Source organism: Dermochelys coriacea, chromosome 1 (assembly GCF_009764565.3).
Source record: "Dermochelys coriacea isolate rDerCor1 chromosome 1, rDerCor1.pri.v4, whole genome shotgun sequence".
Taxonomy (NCBI): Eukaryota; Metazoa; Chordata; order Testudines; family Dermochelyidae; genus Dermochelys; species Dermochelys coriacea.
The window spans coordinates 276,020,253-276,028,962 of record NC_050068.2 but is presented as its reverse complement, the minus strand read 5'-3'; positions in this window follow the sequence as shown (position 1 = coordinate 276,028,962).

Below are 8,710 nucleotides of genomic sequence, written 5' to 3'. Positions count from 1 at the left end.
TTCACCTCATGGCAATGTTAAGGTGCTTGGAGATATCAATGTAAGTTAAAATTAGGGCTGTCAAGTGATTAAAAAAATTAATAGCTATTCATTGCACTGTTAAATAATAATAGAATACCATTTATTTAAATATTTGTAGATGTTTTCTACATTTCCAGATATACTGATTTCAATTACAACACAGAATACAAAGTGTATAGTACTCACTTTATATTTATTTTTGATTACAAATATTTGCACTATAAAAAAACAAAAGAAATAGTATTTTTCAATTCACTTCATACAAATACTGTAGTGCAATCTCTTTATCATGAAAGCTGAATTTACAAATGTAGAATTATGTACAAAAATAACTGCATTCAAAAATAAAACAATTTAAAACTTTAGAGCCTACCAGTTCACTCAGTCCTACTTCTTGTTCAGCCAGTCACTCAGACAAACATTTTTGTTTACATTTTCAGGAGATAATGCTGCCTGCTTCTTATTCACAATGTCCCCTGAAAGTGAGAAGAGGCATTCACATGGCACTGTTGTAGCAGATGCGCTTAAGATTCATATGTCCCTTCATACTTCATCCACCGTTCCAGAGGACTTGCATCCATGCTGATGACTTGTCCTGCTTGATAACAATCCAAAGTAATGCAGACTGATGCTTGCTCATTTTCATAATCGGAGTCAGATGCCACCAGCAGGAGGTTGATTTTTTTGGGTGTGGTTTGGGTTCTGTAGTTTCTGCATCAGAGTTTTGCTCCTTCTGAAAGTATGCTCCACATCTCATTCTTCTCAGATTTTGGAAGGCACTTCAGATTCTTAAATCTTGGGTCAAGTGCTGTAGCTATCTTTAGAAATCTCACACTGGTACCTTCTTTGGGTTTTGTCAAATCTTCAATGAAAGTGTTCTTAAAATGAACACGTGCTGAGTCATCATCGGAAACTACTATAACATGAAATATATGGCAAAATGCGGGTAAAACAGAGTTGGAGGTATACAATTCTCCCCCAGGTAGTTCAGTCACAAATTGAATTAACACATTAATTTTTTAACAAGCATCATCAGGATGCAAGCAAGTCCTCTGGAATCATGGCCGAAGCATGAAGAGGCATGCAAATGTTTAGCATATTTGGCACATAAATACCTTGCGATGCTAGCTACAAAATTCCCATGTGAATGCCTGTTCTCACTTTCTGGTGACATTGTAAATAAGAAGTGGGCAGCATTATCTCCCATAAATGTAAACAAACTTGTTTGTCTTAGCAATTGGCTGAACAAGAAGTAGGACTGAGCGGACATGTAGGTGCTAAAGTTTTGCATTGTTTTGTTTATGAGTGCAGTTATGTAACAAAAAAATCTACATTTGTAAGTTGCATTTTCACGATAAAGAAATTACTCCAGAGTGCTTGTATGAGGTGAACTGAAAAATAGTATTTATTTATCTATCATTCTTACAGTGCAAATATTTGTAATCAAGAATAATAATATAAAGTGAGCAGTGTATACTTTGTATTCTGTGTTGTAATTGAAATCAATATATTTGAAAATGTAGAAAAACATCCAGAAATATTTAATAAGTTTCAATTGGTATTCTATTGTTTCAGAGTGAGATTAAAACTGTGATTAGTCACAATTATTTTTAATCACAATTAATTTTGAATTAATCATGTGAATTAACTGTGATTAATCAACAGCCCTACTTAAAATGTAAAACATCTAATCCCTATTTATGTCCATGAGATTAGATCCCTCTGTAAAATTATCAAATGTCAGAAAAGTCAGCAAAAACAAAACACAATACCTAAACTGGGAAGCACTGGACTGGGGTTTTGTGAATCCTGGGCTAAATACCTGGCTCTGCCATAAACTCACTGTGTTACCTTGGATAAGTGTCTTAATCTTTGTGCCTCAGTTCCTTCACAATGAGGTTCAAACTCTTCTTTCTCCCATCCTTTTCTTGTCTTCCTCATTTCACTATATATTTGTACAGCAGCTAGCACAATGTGTCCCAGATCTCTGTTGGGGCTTCTAGAAATTAGTGTAACACGAATAATAATAGGTTAGCATTATATTTAAATTTTCATAAAAGTTAAGGGCACACTTTTTTAGGCTTAAACTGGAATTTCACATTTTTAAAAATTGTGTCAAATTCAGGACATTTCCTTAGAAGGCTGCCTTGAAATATCATGCTTGCAAAGTGCATGTGATAGGCTGTACTAGGCCCAGAAGTCCCTTGCTGGATGCCTCAGGGTTCTGCCACACTAATCTCAGGTAAGGAGCAGTGGAGACGTCCTCCAAGCAGGCTAGAGTGGCTGCAGGGGAATCATAGAAGATTAGGGTTGGAAGAGATCTCAGGAGGTCATCTAGTCCTACCCCTTGCTCAAAGCAGGACCAACCCCAAATAAATCATCCCAGTCAGGGCTTTGTCAAGCCTGACCTTAAAAACCTGTAAGGATGGAGATTCTACCACCTCCCTAGGTAACCCATTCCAGTGCTTCACCACCCTCCTAGTGAAACAGTTTTTCCTAATATCCAACCTACACTCCCGCACTGCAACTTGAGACCATTTCTTCTTGTTCTGTCATCTGCCACCACTGAGAACAGCTGAGCTCCATCCTCTTGGATCCCCCCATCAGACAATTGAATGCTGCTATCAAATGCCCCCTCACTCTTCTCTTCTGCATACTAAATAAGCCCAGTTCCCTTAGCCTTTCCTCATAAGTCATGTGCCACAGCCCCCTAATCATTTCCATTGTCCTATGCTGGACTCTTTCCAATTTGTCCACATCCTTTCTGTAGTGGGGGCCCCAAAACTGGACACAGTACTCCAGATGTAGCCTCATCACTTCCCTCGATCTGCTGGCAATACTTCTATTAATGTAGCCCAATATGCCATTAGCTTTCTTGGCAACAAGACTGTTGACTCATATCCAGCTTCTTGTCGACTGTAATCCCCAGGTCCTTTTCTGCAGAACTGCTCCTTAGCCAGTCGGTCCGCATTCTGTAGCAGTGCATGGGATTCTTCCATCCTACGTGCAGGACTCTGCACTTGTCCTTGTTGAACCTCATCAGATTTCTTTTGGCCCACTCCTCCAATTTGTCTAGGTCACTCTGGACCCTATCCCTACCCTCCAGCATATCTACCTCTCCCCTCATCTTACTGTCATCTGTGAAATTGCTGAGGGTGCAATGCATCCCATCATTCGGATTATTAATGAAGATGTTGAACAAAACCAGCCCGAGGACTGACTCCTAGTGCACTCTGCTTGATACCGGCTGCCAACTAGACATCGAGCCATTGATCACTACCCATTGAGCCTGACAATCTAGCCAGCTTTCTATCCACCTTATAGTCCATTCATCCAATCCATACTTCTTGAACTTGCTGGCCAGAATACTACGGGAGACCATGTCAAAAGCTTTACTAAAGTCAAGGTACATTATGTCCACAGCTTTTTCCATATCCACAGAGCCAGTTATCTCATCATTGAAGGCAATCAGGTTGGTCAGGCATGATTTGCCCTTGGTAAATCTATGTTGACTGTTCCTGATCACCTTCCTCTCCTTCAAGTGCTTCAAAATGGATTTCTTGAGGACCTGATCCATGATTTGTCCAGGGACTGAGTTAAGGCTGACCGGTCTGTAGTTCCCCGGATTCTTCCTCTTCCCTTTATAAAAGATGGACACTATATTTGCCTTTTTCCAATCAGGGACCTCCCCCAATCACCATGAGTTTTCAAAGATAATGGCCAATGTGATATTTACCTAAGCAGCCATTATAATAGTATAATGCTTATGAGTAAGAGTTCCCTAGACCCATTTTTGAACAGATATAACTCACATGAGATTCCAGAGAAGAAGACCCTCTTTTCTAAACAGGGGTCAAATAGAGGTTAGTTTTTCATGGAGATTTCAATAATTTTGAATAGAATTTCATTGGACCATGTTCATAGTCTAATTTATATTATTTGCTTTTTCAAGAATATTTGAATGAGCAATGTTTTGTTCACATACCTGCTCTCAGAAAGCTCACCGGTAGCTGATGTCAGGTTTATGATTAAACAAAACTAGTAAATTAAGGCCTGATCCAAAGCCTACTGAAGTGAATGACTAGACTCCCATTGACTTCAATGGTCTTTGGATCAGGCCCATAGTATGTGATATTACAGAACTCCCTGGGAGCAGCAGTGTCATCCTCTTCTGTGGAAAAATAAAAGGCGTACTTGTGGCACCTTAGAGACTAACAAATTTATTTGAGCATAAGTTTTCATGAGCTACAGCTCACTTCATCGGATCCTCTTCTGTGGGTATGTCTACACTGAACATTAAACCTGAGCTCTGACTCAGGTATGAGCCCAAGCCCCTCTTCCATCCAATTCCACATACAAAACAGCTTGTCTCAGGTCAGCAAGCATTCAGGACCCAGGTCTTAGCACCCTGTTAGGGGGCTGGGTCAGACCCCAAATTGTGCTGGGACTCTGGTCCAAGCCCTGTCATTTTGCATTGTGGAAGCAGGTCATACTGTAGATCTGAGTCAGAAGGTCTGAGTAGTGCAGAATGGACACGTTAGCACTGCTGTGAGCCCCAGGTCCAGCAATTGTAAACCTAGGTTTACGATGCATTGTGGATGCTTAAACATAGGCTTGGAAACATTGGGTATGTCTACGCTGCACTTAAACCCCCATGGCTGGCCTGTGCCACCTGACTCGGACTTGCAGAGCTCTGGCTTAAGGGCTGTTTAAATGTGATGTCAACATTCAGGCTTGGGCTGGAGCCCACAAGGCCCAGCCTGAGCCCAAGCATCTATACCACAATTAAATAGTCCCTTAGCTCACGAGCTGGAATTAGCGACACAGGACAGTCATGGGTGTGTAATTGCAGAGTTGACGTACCACTGAGTCCACAAACCCAGGTCTCACAGACCCAGGCTTAGTGTACAGTGTAGACATACCCTTTGTGTCACTGCCCCTGCTCCTCTGAAAGCTGATTTCTCTTAGCTGTGTTGCTGTGCTCTCTTGACCACAAGTGCTGCTGTCTACCAGCATCCCCTTGACACAAGGCACCAGGTAAGATACAGGGAATAGGTGGAACAATCATAATTCCTCTCTCTACCCTGGCTAGATGTGGAGCGGGATGCATATTGCTATCAGACTAAATGGTGACCAAGGAGGTGTAGTGGGAGCTCACTGAAAGAACAATGCCAAGGAACTGAAAAGAACAATGCCACCTGATAGCCTTATTGGGACAATTCAGCACCACCCTCTGTTCTACATGGGGTTGTTATTAACTTCCACAATCTGACCCAAAGTGGTTTTGAACAATTCAGATAGTAAATGGATAGAAAAATGAGTTAAATTCATCATATGAACTGATTGTTACAAATAGGTCAAGCTCTGCTAAGAAGACTGATGAAAATACCAGGTGTTCCCCTTATTGGCCCCAGCACAGCTAAATAAGAAATGGAACTGTAAAAGACAGTGATTGCTTGTGACATAATAAAGTACTAAAAAAAGGATTGGGAAAACAAACAAACGAACAAAACTAAAACAAAACATGGTCTATTAGCACTTAGGAAGCTCATGCAAATAACAATCTATGCCAGAGCTCTGTTCTGAAATGCCATGTGAGAGAACAGAGCTGTTTTCCAGCAAAAGAGTGAAAATGTGTACAGTTCTCCTGAAGGCTATACACATTTTTATTAATTTATTATTTGTGTGTCTGTGAGAATTCTTTTGGCCCAGTTCACTAAAGCATTAGACATTTACACAGTAGAGAATAAGTGCTTTGTCCCGTGTTTTATACACAGCCTGCATTACATCATTAAAGGTATGTCTACACTGCAATAAAAAACCCACAGCACCAAGTTTCAGAGCCCAGATCAGCTGATTTGGACTCCTGGGGCTTGGGCTATAAAACTCCAGTGTAGACATTTAGGTTTGGGCTGGAGACTGGGATCTGAGACCCACCCCTCCTTGCGGAGTCTCAGAGCCCAGGCTGAAGCCAGAACTGAGCATCTACACTGCAATTTTATAGCCTTGCAGACTGAGCCCAGCAGGCCCACGTCAGCTGACCCCAGCCAGCCACGGTTGTACAGTGGGTCTTTTACTGCAATGAAGATGTACCCTAAGGGCCAAAATCACAGGACTAAAGGGAACAAGAATTAACCATATGTATTCTGTATTCTCCAGCTTCTGTATTCTTACTGTAAAAGAGCAATTCTCAAAGTATGGGGCATGGCCCCTTGATGACCATGGTAAAGGTATGAACTAGGGGTAAAATCCTGGCTCATTTTTTTTGCTAGTATTGAATTAAGCATGTGTTGCTATTTCCATTATAAGATCTAATCCGACCAATTTATTTCCTTATAAAATACTTATTTTATATCAAATATTGCATATCATAAAAGATCCAGGCTCAGGGCTTGCTCTTAAATATTATTAGAGTTGCAGATTTGTATCAGTGTAACAGAGAGTAGAATCTGGCCCATAAACTAACAACAAAGAGGGATTTTGTTCTTTGTTTAATAAGAGCTAGGAACTTTTCCAAGACATGCGGGACAGGTTGGGTTGGGAGACCAACCAAAGTATGCTCACCAGATGGGAAAGGTTTCCATGTGGATAAATTCTGAAAAAGTTCTAAATCTATATAAACCAGAAGATTAAAAGTAGGATTTTTCATTTCCTTGTACTTTATATGTAAAATAATAATAATAAGAGAGAGAGAGAGAGAGAGAGAGAGAACTTGAACTCATGACAAGCAGAAAATGGCTCAGTTATAGGCCATGATTCACAATGGGAACTTAGTTATTAGCAATTCTACTTTTAGGTGTTTTAACACCAAGAAATATTTATTTTACAGGTAACGCCCAAAGCATATTTCTGTCACACCCCTCTGTCATTCCAGAAAGCACTGCTTTGAAAGGGGTAATTCCAGAAATAAGGGCAAGAGGGGTGCTTTTTGGGGAGAGGAGTGGGGGTTATCCAGGGGAAAACCAAGAGAAAAAAAGGAAGTCAAAAAAAGTGTGGAAGAGTTTAAACTGATGTAACATGCACCACAATGAGGCTGGGAGAAGATGTAAATTACACCAACTTCAGCCCCAATCCCTGATTTCAATGGGACTGTTTAACACTGAACATGCACATAAGTGTGTGGTAGGTCATAGATTTAGGGCCAGATTTTTTATGCATCTGAAATCAATTGAAATCAATGGGAGTTAGGTACCTAGATGCTTTTGAAAAAAAACACACCAGGTGCCCATCCACATCTTTACACACCTAAGTACCTTTAAACTCTGGCCCCTATCTAGACTCTCTAAGATTCTTCTCTGAACTTGACTCAGGACTTATCTTCTCCAAAATGGTGTTTTCCTTTGGGGTTAATGTTCTGTGACATTATACAGCACTGCAAGTAAAACACCTCAGACAGAAACTGTCATCCAAATAGAGATGAGCTGGATCCAAAGCACATAGCAGTTAATAGGAAGAGTCCCACTGACTCCAACAGGCTTTGGATTGAACTCAGAGTGAGGAGCAGGAAACAGAAGAAATATTCCATTGATGGGACCTATCACTGGCAATGTGGCTTAGTTGTCTTTTTGTATTGCAACAATCCATAGGGTGCACTTTTCATTGCTCTGGTTACAAGGGAAATAACTAAGGGCCAGATTCTGATAACTTTACTCATACTGAGTAGCACCTTATTCCACCAGTAGCTCCATTATGGTGGGACTTCTCATGGTGTAAGGTACTGTTTGTAGTAAGTATGGGTATCAGAGTCCTAAAATAAAGTAGGAGAAAGATAGGAAAGGGAGAGCTACATCCAAACTTTCTTTTTTGACAATTCTGACTATATTATGACATCTGTGGGATTTTAGTACAACTTCAGCTTTAGGATCCTGGTAAGGAATCTTTCAAAATTTTGCAAAATGTTATACAATTCTGTGAACATTCAAAAAAGCATTGCCAGAACGATTTGACTACAAGCCAATTAGTTGTAAACAAACACAACCTTTTAGTTAAGTGAGGAAGATAATGGATTAGGTCTTCAGGAGGTGTAAACTGGGGTGTCTTTAGTAAGTTAAACAGAATTGTGCTGATTTATACTTGCTCAGGGTTTGGTTCAATATAGCTGAGTAGAAGGAAGCATGTGATGCAAGGAAATTTACTTTCTCTAAGCAAAGTTGGAGGGATGTGCAGTTATGCTGTAGGCAAAAACTAATGAAAATATCAGGGGGAAAGACATTTTTTCCAGCAATTTAGCTTTACTTGCAAAAAATTTGACATAGCCCTGGAGCAAGGATGATAACATTTTTAGCAGAGTGGAAAGTTTAAATATAGTTGTTATGGATTAAAATCTGTCCTCTTAATATAATTTTTAGCAGAGTCTACCTTAAAATTAGAACAGAGTTGTGTCTCCTAAACCATGTGCTTGTCCTAAAGCTATAATATGGCATTAATTTAATCCCCCAATAAAAATATTTAGAAAGTTTTGCAAGTATAGCAAGTCAGGAATAAGTTAACTCTTATTTACAGTTTAGCTAAATATACTAATTATAATGCAACTGATATTCAGAAGAAGGGATCTCTGTTTATAAAAGACATGCCACATTTTGGCAAGAGATATTACCCAGGAGGCTATGTTCTTTGGAATGTGACTAAATGTCAAAAGAAAGAGCTATTCACTTTGGAAAAACATAAGCACACATTATTTTTGACGCAT